Genomic DNA, 16495 nt, shown 5'->3' on the forward strand with positions numbered 1-16495 from the left:
TTGCTACATTTTGTTTGTTATATGTTCTTTCCCTCTGTAGTCTGGGAACTCTTTGGGGTCAACAACTGTGTCTTATTCATCTTTGTGCCATGATTGCTGGCATAATGTCATAACTGTCATGGCAGGGGCTCAATGAATCACCACTGAATGAGTGAATGGATATATCAGAACCCAGGAACTCAAATATGAATCACCAAATAGGGTCACCTTCAAGTCTACCAACTTTTCATGCAATATTTGCAGGACAGCTTCTTTGAAAAATTTTATTTTTTATTGAAGAATAGTTGATTTACAACGTTGTGTTAGTTCAGGTATACAGCAAAGTGATTCAGACACACACTCACACACACACATATATATATGGACACATATATATTCTTTTTCAGATTCTCTTCCCTTATAGGTTATTACAAAATACTGAGTAGAGTTCCCTGTGCTAAACAGTAAGTCCTTGTTGGTTATCTATTTTATGTATAGTAGTATATGTATGCTAATCCCACCCTCCTAATTTATCCCTCTACCCACCCCCCTTTCCCCTTTGGTAACCAGGACAACTTCTACTTTCTTTTGTGTGTGGGGGGGGCAGTTATTTTGTTAAGTGCCAGCTATTCTGAGTTCTTTACATGAATGAACTCATTTACAGTGTTACCACGACCTCATGAGGTTAGAATTACAAATATTCTCTTTTTAAGTGAGGAAACTGAGGCATGGCAAGGTCAAGTAACTTTCCCAAGATTAAAAACAGACAGTAGTAGCTGGACTAGGGCTGAACCATGGGGAGGAGCTTCAGAGCTGAGCTCTTAACCACCAGGCAGCTCCACCCTAATTGTGAGAGGATTGATGAGTGCAAGCTTTCCTTAGCTACTTCTGGAAAATGAGCCTGCAATTTCATTTTCTGAGATGATAAGAGGCATTTTAGCCTAAGCAATCCAACATTTATAATGAATTTAACTTGAGACCATGCCAGGACAGACGTTTATCGCGGTTCATTTAAGTAACTGTTCATTAAGTGATATGGGAAAAGGAAACCACTATGATACCAGAAGGGGCCTCTAATGAGAAAAAGAGAGGGATGTGGGAAACCAAGAATATGAGGTATTGGGAACATATATTGCAGAAAATTGTAGAGATGTGCACATGCTCATATTCATAAGTTTTAAAAGCACTGCTTATAAAATCATAATACACGCAGTAGTACAGAACCCTGTTGAGGTCACAGAAAAACACTCCAACAAACAAAATCTATTTTCAAAAAGCACAGATTTTTTTAACTTGTATTTTTCAAACACTGTGAAGGATATTCACAAACCACAGCAATATATGAAAGTTCCCATTTGTTTTCTGTATTCGCTTCTCTGAGACACCATGGTTGCTTGCTTCCCAGCATTTTCCTTTAAATCTCTTCTGAATGAACTTTCTGAATTTCCTTTTCCTGTACCACTATTCTTCATGATTCTGTGCCATGACATCCCAAAAAAGGAGATTGGCATTGAAAGAAGGCAAGGCAGGAGAAAAAGTGTAGGGCACAGCCAGAATCCTTTTAGCAGGCAAAGGGAAGAGGACTTCTATATATTAACAAGTGTTTATATATATATATATATATATAAATTATATTATATAATATATATAATAAATAATATATTTATATTATAAATATAATATAATAAATAATATATAATAAAATTATATGTATATTATATATATATCCCCTTTGCAGAATTAGAAACCGAGTGCAAGCTGCCTGCCAGTGGGGCTGTGCCAACTGGACACTCATAAATTATAACTATCTATAGAAATGTTTCTCAAAGGGATGAGGCTGTGCCCTTAATTTCAAGAAATGAGGTGAACAACAACAAATCAATAAATTTGACTACGTAATTTTCAAGGTTTTTGAAGCTCTACATACAAAATTTAAATGTAAAGAGACCCTCAGATTTTCATTTAGGCAAAATGCAAGAAAAAACACATTACTGCATACACATTCTAACTAATAATAGAGGCACAATTAAGTGTGTCCAGAGGAAATGCCTCCTAGGCTAGCTTGAAGCATAGGAGGGTGTGTGTGTGTGTGTGTGTGTGTGTGTGCGCGCGCACGCGCGCGCATGCCTGTGTAAAAGTATGAGTAGGACATAATAAAAGTGGGATCCCTTACGAATCCATTGAGTACATTTAAGTCTTTAGGGCCCTGTGTGTAAACAGCCTCACATCTGGGTGGACCAGCTCTTCACCACAGAAGAGGAAGGGATAAGAATATTTGTGAGTCCATGGCCTTTACTCTTTTTTTTTTTGGCGATACGCGGGCCTCTCACTGTTGCGGTCTCTCCCGTTGCGGAGCACAGGCTCCGGAAGCGCAGGCTCAGCGGCCATGCATGGCTCACGGGCCCAGCCGCTCCGCGGGATGTGGGATCCTCCCGGACCGGGGCACGAACCCGTGGTCCCCTGCATCGGCAGGCGGACTCTCAACCACTGCCCCACCAGGGAAGCCCATGGCGTTTACTCTTTGAGGGAGTGAGGGCTAACTCAGTCACAGCAAATCTCAAATCCTGATGTCATTTGATCAGACAGAACAGTTTAGTCTTTCAATAGTCTCCTAATGAAAATTTTGGTCCCTCATAGACACAAATGCCAGTGCTCTGCTCATCTGGTGTTGGGGCCCGTGAGGAGGTGTATTTCTGCTGTCTTTTCTCCCAGGAAATGCCCCCCTCTGACCCACGACCTTGTGCCTTCTGCTAAAACATCAGCTCCACAGGGTCACAGATGCGTTCCTATTTACGCATCTGCCACACTCCCTGAAAATGGGAAGTTTATGAAAACATATGCCAAGCCTGAGCCCATGTGCTCATCAGCATGAGATAAGGTGAGCAATTTTATTTTGGTCCTAGGAGATTTTTCAAAACGACTTTCCTCCATCCTTGCATTTACAGTGTAAATCAAATGTTGAATGATTATCACTCCCTTCCTTACAAACTACATTGTGCCTTCTTTCTGTTACTTTTTGGTTGATGTTAGCAAAACAGACTGCTTCATTAAAAGTTAGCTGTGGTCTTTTCATTTCCTCTCCAAAGAATTTATGCTAGTGCAGCAAAGGCAAACTACTAATAATCTGCCTTGAACATTATGGCTTCATGTTTGTCTGGGAAGCCTTCACAACTGAAAATGAACCCGGATATCAGAAACTGCGAAACTGCTGAATTGGAAGTCTCCCAGTAATAGCCCAGTGTAACCTCCTTTCCACCTTTTACTGGTTTAAAGACTGCTTGAAGTCTTCTTTTTCTTTCCTTTTTTTTGGGCAGGCATCTTATCACCTCATAAGACAGACCACTCTTAACTGTTAAAACACTTTTCTTTGTACTTTAAATGAAAAAAATTCTTTCTTCCTGATAGGTTCACGGCAGTTTCTTTCTCTACTATGACACAATGGTTTCTAACCCAGCTCTTGATAATAATTCTATTGTTCTAACATTTATTTAGTCCTCCCTACCTCCAATATTGCTGCTGTTGGCTACTGCCCAGTGAGTGCCCACAATTCAATAGCTGCTTTGCCTATCTATACTGTCTCTAAACGTTAAACAACATCCCAAGAAGTTTTATTCATCCCATTGTACTGATAAGAAAACTGAGGCTCAGAGAATCAAACCAACATTTCCTAAAACACACAGGTTAATCAGCAGAACCAGAACTTTGAACACAGGGATGCCTGGCTCCAAAATTCATGTGTTTTTTTTTTTAACCCCACCACAAAATACATGCTGCTGTTTCCTTGATGTACTGCACACTATGTATCAGGCACTGAGTAGGGTGCTATAGCAATAAAGGGATGTCTACAGTACATAGTGGGCTCTTGAGAAGTTATCAATTTGGCAGGAAAGACAGTCACATACTGATAGTACCTGTGGCAGGAAGATTTCGTCAAGCTAAGAATCTCATTCCCTCACTAGGTGGAATCATGCCATAGCATTGCTGGTTAACATTTCCTCCTTAGAACCCAAAGTCTATATACAGTGAAATACTAAAAAGTTACCACTGTGGACAGCTGAACAAATATCCTCTCAAAAGAATATCCAAGACCTGCTATGTCTGAATCTAACATCTATTTTTTCATACTGCATGTCACAGTCTGGTTTCTGAGAGCTTGGAAGTAGGTGAGGCCAATATAGACTCATAGCAAAGCAGCCAGAATTCTAGACTTGGGTCCAGATCAACAACCTTCCATGAGTTCCCAAGGGGTGGTAGAGGACAGTGGGATGGACAGATGGGCTGTTGTCTTAATGTTCAAGTTGTGCTGAATAACTAAACTGCCTGGAATTCCTCCTTATCTGGGTGCTTTGTGTCTGAAACAAACTCTGAACTGCCCTTCTTTGAGTATAAATAATAATGCTAATTGTACAGTGTGTGCTGGGTGTGTGTGTGTACATGTATGCAGTGTGTGCATGTGTGTGTGTGAGACTAAGAGAAATTGGCTAAAATGGAAGGTCACTTTAAGAAGATTTTTAAAATCCAACCCAAATGAGCATTCATATTTTTAAAAATCTCAATTTTTTTTTAAAGTTTGACAAACTTATTGGTATTTTAGTAAAGACATTCATCTCAGTCGTTTCTCTCTCCCATCTTTTTTTTTTTTTTAAATTGGGGTATAGCTGTTTTACAATGTTGTGTTAGTTTCTACCGTACAGCAAAGTGGAGCTCCCTGTGCTATACAGCAGGTTCTCATTAGTTATCCATTTTACACATTAGTGTATATATGCTAATCCCAATATCCCAATTCATCCCACCCCCCGCTTCCCCCCTTGGTGTCCATACATTTGTTCTCTACATATGTGTCTCTATTTCTGCCTTACAAACCGGTTCATCTGTGCCATTTTTCTAGGTTCCACATATATGCGTTAATATACGATATTTGTTTTTCTCCTTCTGCCTTACTTCACTCTGTATGACAGTCTCTGGGTCCATCCACATCTCTACAAATGACCCAATTTCGTTCCATTCCATGGCTGAGTAATACTCCATTGTATATATTTACCACATCTTCTTTATCCATTCATCTGTCGATGGACATTTAGGTTGCTTCCATGACCTGGCTATTGTAAATGGTGCTGCAAGGAACATTGGGGTACATGTGTCTTTTTGAATTATGCTTTTCTCTGGGTATATGCCCAGCAGTGGGACTGCTGGGCCATATGGTAATTCTATTTTTAGTTTTTTAAGGAACCTCCATACTGTTCTCCATAGTGACTGTATCAACTTACATTCCTACCAACAGTGCAAGAGGGTTCCCTTTTCTCCACACCCTCTCCAGCATTTACTGTTTGTAGATTTTCTGATGATGCCCATTCTAACCAGTGTAAGGTGATACCTCATTATAGTTTTGATTTGCATTTCTCTAGTAATTAGTGATGCTGAGCATCTTTTCATGTGCCTCTTGGCCATCTGTATGTCTTCTTTGGAGAAATGTCTATTTAGGTCTTCTGCCCATTTTTTGATTGGGCTGTTTGTTTTTTTGATATTGAGCTGCATGAGCTGTTTGTATATTTTGGAGATTAACCCTTTGTCCGTTGCTTCATTTGCAAATATTTTCTCCCACTCTGAGGGTTGTCTTTTCTCGTTTATGGTTTCCTTTGCTGTGCAAATTTTTTTAAGTTTAATTAGGTCCCATTTGTTTATTTATGTTTTTCTTTCCATTACTCTAGTAGGTGGGTCAAAAAAGATCTTGCTGTGATTTATGTCAAAGAGTGTTTTTCCTATGTTTTCCTCTAAGAGTTTTATAGTGTCCGGCCTTACATTTAGGTCTTTAATCCATTTTTTAAATTAATTTTATTTATTTATTTATTTTTGGCTGCATTGTGTCTTCGTTGCTGTGTGTGGGCTTTCTCTAGTTATGGCGAGCGGGGGCTAGTCTTCATTGCAGTGCATGGGCTTCTCTTTGTGGTGGCTTCTCTTGTTGCAGAGCATGGGCTCTAGGCATGTGGGCTTCAGTAGTTGTGGCTGGCAGGCTCTAGAGTGCAGGCTCAGTAGCTGTGGCATTTGTTGCTCTGCAGCATGTGGGATCTTCCTGGACCAGGGCTTGAACTTGGGTCCCCTGCGTTGGCAGGGGGATTCTTAACCATTGTGCCACCAGGGAAGCCCTTTAACCCATTTTGAGTATATTTCTGTGTATGGAGTCATGGAGTGTTCTAATTTTCTCAGCACCACTTATTGAAGAGACTGTCTTTTCTCCATTGTATATCCTTGCCTCCTTTGTCATAGATTAGTTGACCATAGGTGTGTGGGTTTATCTCTGGGCTTTCTATCCTGTTCCACTGATCTATCTTTCTGTTTTTGTGCCAGTACCGTACTGTCTTGATTACTGTAACTTTGTAGTAGTCTGAAGTCAGGGAGCCTGATTCCTCGAGCTCCATTTTTCGTTCTCAAGATTGCATTGGCTATTTGGGGTCTTTTGTGTTTCCATACAAATTGATTGCACTGAATCTGTAGATTGCTTTGGGTAGTACAGTCATTTTGACGATATTGATTCTTCCAATTCAAGAACATGGTATATCTCTCCATTTGTTTGTGTCTTCTTTGATTTCTTTCATCAGTGTCTTACAGTTTTCTGAGTATAGGTCTTTTACCTCCTTAGGTAGGTTTATTCCTAGGTATTTTATTCTTTTTTTAATTTTCTGCATACAGGTCCTTTGTCTCCTTAGGTCGGTTTATTCCTAGATATTTTATTCTTTTTGTTACAGTGGTAAATGGGCATGTTTTCTTGATTTCACTTTCAGATTTTTCATCATTAGTGTATAGGAATGCCAGAAATTTCTGTGCGTTAATTTTGTATCCTGCTACTTTACCAAATTCATTGATTAGTTCTAATTGTTTTCTGGTAGCATCTTTCAGATTCTCTATGTATAGTATCATGTCATCTGCAAACAGTGACAGCCTTCCATTGTTAGTGTATAGGGATGCAAGAGATTTCTGTACATAAATTTTGTATCCTGTGACCTTACCAAATCCATTGATTAGCTCTAGTAGTTTTCTGGTGGCTTCTTTTGGATTTTCTAAGTACAGTATCATGTCATCTGCAAACAGTGACAGTAAAAAATCTCAATTCTGATTTACTGGAACTTACAGTGCATCAACCAGGAAAAGAGAATCACAGAAGAAAAAGATAATTTAGACTTAACCTAATAAATTATCTGATATTTGGCAGCAGTGATCTGGGCTCAGAGAATTTAGACATTTGTTCAAAGCCACACAAATAGGTAGTGACAGACTATAAGTTATGAACTTTTTTCCATTCCATGGCACCTCACCCTACAACATACAAGTCTGCAGTTATAATTATTGCAACATGGAAACTTTTACAACTCCCTAATGCCTGGAGTAAGGCGTGTTAGACATAGGCGTCAACCGTAAGTAAAAAGAACTGACATTTTGGAACATTCTTCTAAAACCACAAACTACTTTAGCACTATCTCCTTTACAGTAACAGTCAGTGAAATACAGTAGAAAGGAAACAGGTATTACATTCAGACAGAGCGGCTTCAGAAGCTTAGCCTTGTGACTTCTTAGTTGTTATGATTGTAGCTAATTTACCAAGCTTCTCTAAATTGTCTCCTCACTGCAAAATGGGGAGAATAAAATGTAGCTACGTACATGTTTCTAAAGGTTTAATTAAGTGTGTGAATTACCCAGCTTAGTGCTGGTACAAATGTTAGAGCCTGCCTAAGACTGGTAAAAAATGGTGTATACAGATAAGACAGAAACTGAGCATTTCATATTTCCTTTTCTTCCATTTGCTTTCAGTTCAAAACTCTGAAGCATTTCCTGATAATGGCTGTTCTTCAAAGAATGAGATCAGAAAATTCACTTCATTAATACCTTTTCATCTCCACCACATTCATCACCTATAACTTGCCCCTTGGGCTCTCCTCTATAGAAATCAATGTGCTCCTTACTGAATTGTCAACTTGCATAAAACTGTCAAGGCCAATGATACGGTTTAGGGAGAAAAAGATATGAAAAAGTCACTGGTACACACTGGGAGTTTGATGATGAGATTTGTCTTTGACTGTAATGGGTATCTTTTTAATGACAGTTTCCTGGTTTCTTTGAATTTCGTAGAGATGTTAAAGAAGGTGACATAACCAAAGGCCACCATCTTTCACTTTTGAATCCTGGAATTAGTTTGTACTGGGTATGAAAAGAAACTATAAAATTCAAGGGATTTTTTTCCCACTACACATTAAATTTCATTGTGTTCTTTATGGAAAAATTCACATCTTTAATCTATTGTCTCCATTTCAGAATCCCACCAGAATCTCAAGGTGATAATGTACTTGTTCATTCATATTCTGCAATGAACAATATCTTACATTCTTTACTGTCTCACTTTCTCTCCCATGTATGTTACCTTTGTGCCCTTTCCCCCTTCTTCCATTTAACAAATATTAATGATTATGTGAATGACAATTCTGAATAACATTGAGAGGGGAAGAGAGATGAATGAAATGTTACCTCCTCTCATGTCAGTGGGGTGGAATTGCTGGTTCAGTAGCACAGGGAGAGGTGAGGGGAGGAAACAATGTAAACATTTCTAAAGAAAGCAAGTTCACTTCGGGGGTCTAATGCAACGGTGACGTTAGTACATTTCATAGATCGAATAAAAACTGTGCCCGGATAGCATGCATGCTCAAACTGGGGCACCCTGCCTGGCCAAGCCCCTGGTGTTAATGAGACACTCTGCAGCACATCCTGGCTTCACCAACCAGAAAAGGAGATGTCAGTGTATGCCCTCCGGGCATTTGAAGCTGGCACTTATTTTCAAATTTCCTTCCTGCCTGGCAGAGGGAACACTTTCTCAGACACATGATAAAACTGCAGCATGGAGCGGGATAACGAGGCTCTGGCAGGGACTGTTTCAGAGAACTGTCGTGCTCACCAGCGGCATTGACTGTGTGCCCTCAACACACACACACACACACACACACACACACACATCACTCAAGATCACTGAAGACCTCTTTTTACCCCACAATGAAGAAGAATTTTCATCTGACATGGTTCACCCAAGAGAAATTTGGCAAGTGCTATATAGTATGTAAGAGGAATGTGGTTGAGGGTAGGGGGCTGCGGGATTGGAGACTGGAACCAAAATCATACACATGCATATTTGCTTAATATTATTAGAAAAAGAACTCTTCCTTGCTCAAAACTCAGAAAGCATAGGGAATCCTATTCCATTTTAGAAAACATTTCTTTATGAAAAGTTTCAAACATATACAAAAGAATGGGAAGACGAACCCCCAAGTACCCATCACCTAGCTTCAACAACGATTAAATGATGGCCAATTTCATTCCTTCTATCCTCCCGACCTCCACCTAAGCCTCTACAATTGATTCTATTTGTTGTCATTACATTGTGTTTGTATCAGGATTCACCTAAGGTTATTACATTGCAATTGGTTGTTGATACATGTTTTAGTTTTCTTTTAATCTACAAGTTTTCCCCATCTGGTTTGAAGTAGCCTTTGAATTCTAAACTCCGGGTCCTTGTAGGAGGAGGTGCAAATCTGCCTTTAAAACAACCTGTGGCAACTTAAATGTCTAAATATGGAGGAATGGTTAAATGAACAGTGGTGTATGCACTTGGTTAACTATTGTGCACAATGTGGTTGAAAGAATGCCCTCTCTGTGAAACCTAGGGCAAGGTTTATTTTTGAGCCTCGATGTATCTATTTGTAAAATGAGCATAAAGGATGAAATAAATTAAACCCAAGGATTAAATAAAGTACATACATCTCCAATCACAGTGCTCATTACATAACACCAGAGCGTACAGGGGTGTTTTGATATCATTTTAATATATGTAATACTTATAAATTTTTAATGGACATATTTTATTTCCCCCTAAAATCATGTTAGGCTGCAGCTGAGCAATGAGGTTGGTGCTTCAGGGAAGCAGAGAATGGGGACTGCCTCATACACCATGGCATCATGGGTCAGCCTTAAGTCTCACAACAGACTTTCCTAAGCGCAATGACAATCTGAAAGCCAGGTTTGTGGAGCGACAGCAAGGGTTTCTAAATTTTAAAGTTCCCTTTCCTTCGTATCAAGAGTTTGGCCTTACCAAAGTGTTCTCTGTTTGGTTTGGTTTCATTTTTTTAAGTGTACAAAAAACACAAAATAGTATGGTACGGTAGTTATAACCGGACAGGAAGAGGAAAGAACTGTTCTATCTGTGCTGACACAGGGCAGGGTCCAAACAAGAAGGGAGAAGGATTTGGGCAAGAAGGTGGGAAGCTCGTGTGTCTTGACTTCTCGGAGGCAGGTGTTTTAAGGGTGGGGAGACTCTTGCATAAGTTGGTAAAGAAAGTTGAAAGTATCTGCTGCCTTTTCTCCATTTGAAAGAATCTCACCTCAACTAAGGGCGGCACCCCAGGTAATGCAGGAGAGATGGTGTAAAACTGACTGATGAATATGGCTAGACAGATGACCTTAAAACAGTTCTGACTCCCTCCGAATACTGCATGTGCATCCCTTCTGGGGGCCCCAGTGCCTCAATTGGCTCAGGAGAGTGAATGTGGGGTTTCTGAGAAGGCCAGTGAACCAGCAGAAGCCGGGCACTGGAATAGATGGAAACACCTGTAGACCTCTTCCCTCATCACCATGGTCTCACACAAGCCATTCACCTACCCACTCCACCCAACCCCCCAGAATCCCCACCCAGATGCCATCTTGTAGAGAAGACGAGGGACAGAAATCTGAAACACTGAGCATTTTTCTGCAATAAGCTCAATTGAACTTACCATTTCACAGATACAGACTGTTTAGCTGGAAAAGACTAAGCTATCATTAATTGCCAATTCTTCCAATTACCTACTAGGTTGATGAGAAAGATCGTTAGCTCCAGAAATTTAAAACTCTGTATTCTCTCTGCACATGTGAGTGTATCATATAATCTGATGCCCTAATCTACAATGAAAAGGGAAAAAAGCAGAACGCCAAGTATGATTATAACCATGTAAAACGAAGCTTTAGCAAACGGGAGAAAAGATCGAGAGTCATTACAAATGTAATCTGTATAAATGTAAATTTGTCCAAATTACAAAATGTAAATAGTGGTTGTGTTTGGTTTGGGCAGCCTTGGGTTCTAGTCTTCTCTCTTTTATTTAATCACAATACTTTGATTCTGTGTGAAAAACATATTTTGAAACTCGGAGAACTTATTACCTTAAATACATTATATTTAATAAGCAATGACTGAGCACTAACGTTTCACAGGCATTGCACTAATCACCATGGAAAATACAAAGATGGATGAGATATGCTCCCAATGCCAAAGGAATTCACAACATGGTGGAAGAAACAGATGGCTAAGTGGCAAAGGGAATTCAGCATCTACTGTTTCCCAGCTATAAGAAATTTAGTTTTTCCCATCTACTCCAAACCACCTCCAGAGGACTTCAATTCAGTCTGATGATGAAAACAAAAGCACGAAACTAGTATGGTGATTTGCATTTACATATCTATCCTTGGAAAAAAAAAATACACATATAATGAGGGTATGCCACACCTTTACTAGTGGATTCAGCTTGCTGTGCATGTATTAGAGACCTCCAACCATTTACTGGGACCACTTTATAATGAGGTCCCTTTGTTATTTCAACAATGAACTTCCCTTAGGTGTAGTACACGATTAGTATCACGTTGACTGATATAAAAGTGTACTGCATGACAAATAGTAAGAAGAGTTAAACTTCAGAGTTTTAAGAAACATTAGACTTTATCTAGGTTAGTAGTTTTCAAATTTTAGCATGCATCAGGGACCACCTGGATGGCTAGTTAAAACACAGACTGCTGCCTCATCTCAAGTTTCTGATTCGTTAGTCTGGGGTGGGGTCCTCTAATTTGCATTTCTAACAACTGTGGTTTCTGGCTGATTCTACAGTCATTGGACTTGCACTTTAAAAACATTAATTTAGGGCTTCCCTGGTGGCGCAGTGCTTGAGAGTCCGCCTGCCGATGCAGGAGACGCGGGGTCGTGCCCCGTTTTGGGAGGAGTGGTTTCTGGCTGATTCTACAGTCATTGGACTTGCACTTTAAAAACATTAATTTAGGGCTTCCCTGGTGGCGCAGTGCTTGAGAGTCCGCCTGCCGATGCAGGAGACGCGGGTTCGTGCCCCGTTTTGGGAGGATCCCACATGCCGCGGAGCGGCTGGGCCCGTGAGCCATGGCCGCTGGGCCTGCGCGTCCGGAGCCTGTGCTCCGCAAATGGGAGAGGCCACGACAGTGAGAGGCCCGCATAACGCAAGATAAAAAAAAAAAAAACACATTAATTTACATCAACTTCTTTTGCAATTTAGGAATCACTTTTCCGTAACCTTTGGTCTCTGCTCAAATAATTCAATGAATGAGGCACTCACTAAATTGCAAGGAAGCCAGTTTCCCTGTTGGACAGGCTAGTTCTATAAGAATTTACTGGAGTCAAAATATGTTTCCTTGAAACCTTTGTTCACCACATGTCTATTCCTTTCTGCTCTAAACAACTCTTCAGATGTCTTCCCTTAACCAAGGTGAAAGTTCCCATCCTTCAACCATTTATTCTACATAATTATAAAGAGATTCCTCTTTATCTACCACGTTATCATCCCCTGCTGAAACTCCCAGTTATAAAGACCACTCTCAAAACAGGGGGCTGAGAACACAGCATTCTAGATACTGATCCACTGGTACTATCCCCTGCCAAAAGCTGACGTCATATATCCATTAACAAAGAACTGGGTTTTATTACTTTGTTTAGAGCAATCATGCCACTTTAGTAGTTGATACTCCATAAAAGGTCTGAACTCTTTCACATTCTGAACAGATACTGACCTTTCTCTTCTTATCCACTTGAAATAAGAATTTTGCTTTTATTCTGGCTAAATTTCATTATCTTATTAGCTCATAATTCCAGTTTACCAAGTATAGGATGGTGGTTGAGAACAAGGTCTTTGAAGTCAGAAAGTCCTGGGTGCAAATCACAGCTCTACCGTTTAACAGCCATGTGGCCATGGACAAATTACGCGACCAGCATAAACCTCGGCTTCCTCACAGGCATTATGGTGATAACAGTAGCTACCTTACAGAGGTATTTCATGAGATAATATATACAAAGTGCTTAGCATAGTGTCTGGTGCACATTACGTGCTTAGAAAGAGTTAGCCATTATTATTTTATTAAAAGCAATCTAAAACACTAAGGCTTATGCTGTACAAAGTAAGAGCAGAAGTCTTTTACAGAAACTTACAAACCCTTATTAGAAGTTTTCAAAAAATTAAAATAAATAGACAGGTATAGTTTTTGCCTCAGTGAGACTGGAAATCATAAATCTGTATGTTCACTCCAAGGATATTTACAGACTTAGCACAATTTCAATCACAATGGCAACATGGGGCTTCCCTGGTGGCACAGTGGTTAAGAATCCCCCTGACAATTCAGGGGACACGGGTTCGAGCCCTGGTCTGGGAAGATCCCACATGCCACAGAGCAACTAAGCCCATGCAGCACAACTACTGTGCCTGTGCCCTAGAGCCTGAGAACCACAGCTACTGAGCCTGTGTGCCACAACTACTGAAGCCCGTGCACCTAGAGCCTGTGCTCCGCAACAAGAGAAGCCACCGCAATGAGAAGCTCACGCGCCACAACGAAGAGTAGCCCTCGCTCGCTGCAACGAAGACCCGATGCAGCCAAAAATAAATAAAATAAATTTAAAAAATGGCAATATGATTTTTTAAATTGCAACCAAATCTGCATGAAAAATATGAGAAAAGGCAAAACTCTGACAGACAATCCAAGCATGAGAAAAGAGAAAGAAATCTAGCCATATCAGACATTAAACTTATACAAAAGGATTAGAACTTAAAACTGTGGTATTGACATAAACACAGAAAGGCACACCAACAGGAAAAGGTGGAAACATTAGAAATAAACCCAAAACATATGTGGAAAGTTAAGTCAGTTTTCCCAAATAGAGGGACAAAGAAGGCTTATTTAATAAGTTGCATTAAGATAAAATAGGACAATTTAGACAACCAAAGTGTTAGAGCTACACCTTACACAATACAAGAATCCACTGAGGAAATGCAGAGGGATGTGTTGCCACTACTGAATATACAGAAACTGAAAGCCTCTGTAAGTGAAAATGTTGTAAATTAAATTTTGTCCTATAAGAACAACTGATTCAGAAAAATATTTGTACTGAAAATGTCAGGTAAATTAACATTTGTAATATATGAAGAGTTCGTTCAAATTCAGAAGGAAAACCTCAAAACCTAAAAATCAAATAAGCCATGACATTAACACAAACATTACATAGAGAAATATCAGTAATAAAGAAAAACAGGGGAAAAGACCATCCTTGATGGAGCCTGGAGATACCTTTAATCACCTATTTCAGTAGCTAATAAATGTTAAAAATGGTACCCATTGCTGGTTAAAGTTTAAGGAAGCTGTTGTTTTCACTTATTTATAATGATCATTTCGATTGATACATTCTTTCTGGAAGGCAATATATTAAGAATAATAAAGATGGATATACTCTGATCCAAATTTTAGACTCCAGAATTTCTCCTAATGGCATAATTCAACAGAAACAAAAACCTATGCACAGAATAGCTATCTATGATTCCAAAAGACTGAAAAAAAAAGCATAAATGTCCAAGATTACAGGAATAGATAATAAAATCAATTCAGCAAAATATTATATAGTAATTAAAATAATTATGAAGACTATATAGACACGTTTAAAACACCATCATTAATGAAAATAGCTCATGCATGCATTTTTCTTTTTGCATTTTACATGCCCACAGGATGTATTTTATCCTGAGTGTAACAAAGTAAATGCGGCGGTCTGTAAAATGAAAAAAGGACTAACAGTATTAGAGGAGAATTATTTTAATTTTAAATCATTATTTACTTAAGCACTATTCTTGAAAAGTTTTACATTCTGTTTTAGGTGCTATGATGGGCCTAGGACTGCTGATAGAATTGCCAGCCACCTGAAGAAGCAGCCTGGACCAGCTTCAGTTCCTCTCAGGACTGAGGAAGAATCTGAAAAGTTCCTTACTGATAAAGATGCTTCTGTAGTGGGTTCTTTCAAAGATTTATTCAGCGAAGCTCACTCTGGGTTTCAAAAAGCAGCCAGCAACTTGAGAGATAACTACCAATTTGCACACACCAATGTTGAGTCTCTGGTGAACAAGTATGACGATGATGGAGAGCGTATCACCTTGTTTTGTCCTTCACATCTGATGAACAAGTTTGAGGACAAGACTGTGGCATATACAGAACAGAAAATGACCAGTGGAAAGATTGAAAAAATTTATTCAGGAAAACATTTTTGGTATCTGCCCTCACATGACAGAGTACAATAAAGATTTGATACAGGGTAAGGACATGCTAAACGTTCCAACTACTGGAGAAACAGAGTGATGATGGTGGCAAAGAAATTCCTGGATGCTGGGAAGAAACTCAACTTTGCTGTAGCTAGCTGCAAAACCTTTGGCCATGAACTTCCTGATTTTGGCTTGGAAAGCGCCACTGGAGAGATTGCTGTTGTTGCTATCAGAACTGCAAAAGCAGAGAAGTTTGTCATGCAGGAGGAATTGTCGCGTGATGGCAAGGCTCTTGGGATATTCCTGCAGGATTACTTTGATGGTAACCTGAAGAGACACCTGAAGTCTGAGCCTATCCCAGAGAGCACTGATGGGCCCGTAAGGGCAGTGGTAGCAAAGAATTTTGATGAAGTAGTGAATGATGAAAATAAAGATGTGCTGATTGAATTTTATGCTCCTTGGTGAGGTCACTGTAAGAATCTGGAGCCTAAGTATAAAGAACTGGGAGAGAAGCTCAGAAAAGACCCAGATATTATCATAGCCAAGATGGATGCCACAGCCAAGGATGTGCCTTCTCCATATGAAGTTAGACGTTTTCCTACCATCTGCTTCTCTCCAGCCAACAAGAAGCTAAATCCAAAGAAATACGAGGGTGGCCATGAATTAAATGATTTTATTAGCTATCTAAAGTGAGAGGCCACAACCCCCCCCCCCCCCCGCCCCCGTAATTCAAGAAGAAAAACCCAAGAAGAAGGCAGCACAGGAGGATCCCTAAAGCAGCAGCCAAATATACCACTTCGTAAAAGGACTCTTCCAGGGACTTCCCTGCTGGTCCAGTGGTAAAGAATCCGCCTTCCAATGCAGGGGACGTGGGTTCGATCCCTGGTCAGGGAACTAAGGTCCCATGCGCCGCGGAGCAACCAAGTCCATGCGCCACAACTACTGAGCTCGCCTCAACTAGAGCCCGCGTGCGGCAAACGGAAAGAGGCCACGCAGTCTGGAACCCACGGGCCCCAACTACAGAGCCCACGTGCCCTGGAGCCCACACGCCACAACTAGAGAAGTGAAAACCCGTGTAGCCACAACGAGAGAGAAGCCCTCACACTACAATGAAGAGCCCGCGCGCCGCAAAAGAAGAT

General features: G+C 40.1%; 1 pseudogene; it reads left to right on the forward strand.

Annotated features, from left to right (window-relative positions):
- Nucleotides 1-15990, forward strand: part of LOC103071839 (protein disulfide-isomerase A3 pseudogene) — a 26601-nt pseudogene extending 10611 nt beyond the window's left edge.
- Nucleotides 15991-16495: the final 505 nt, after the last annotated feature.

The sequence above is a fragment of the Lipotes vexillifer genome, unplaced genomic scaffold, assembly GCF_000442215.2.
Source record: "Lipotes vexillifer unplaced genomic scaffold, Lipotes_vexillifer_v1.1 scaffold644, whole genome shotgun sequence".
NCBI classification, from domain to species: domain Eukaryota; kingdom Metazoa; phylum Chordata; class Mammalia; order Artiodactyla; family Lipotidae; genus Lipotes; species Lipotes vexillifer.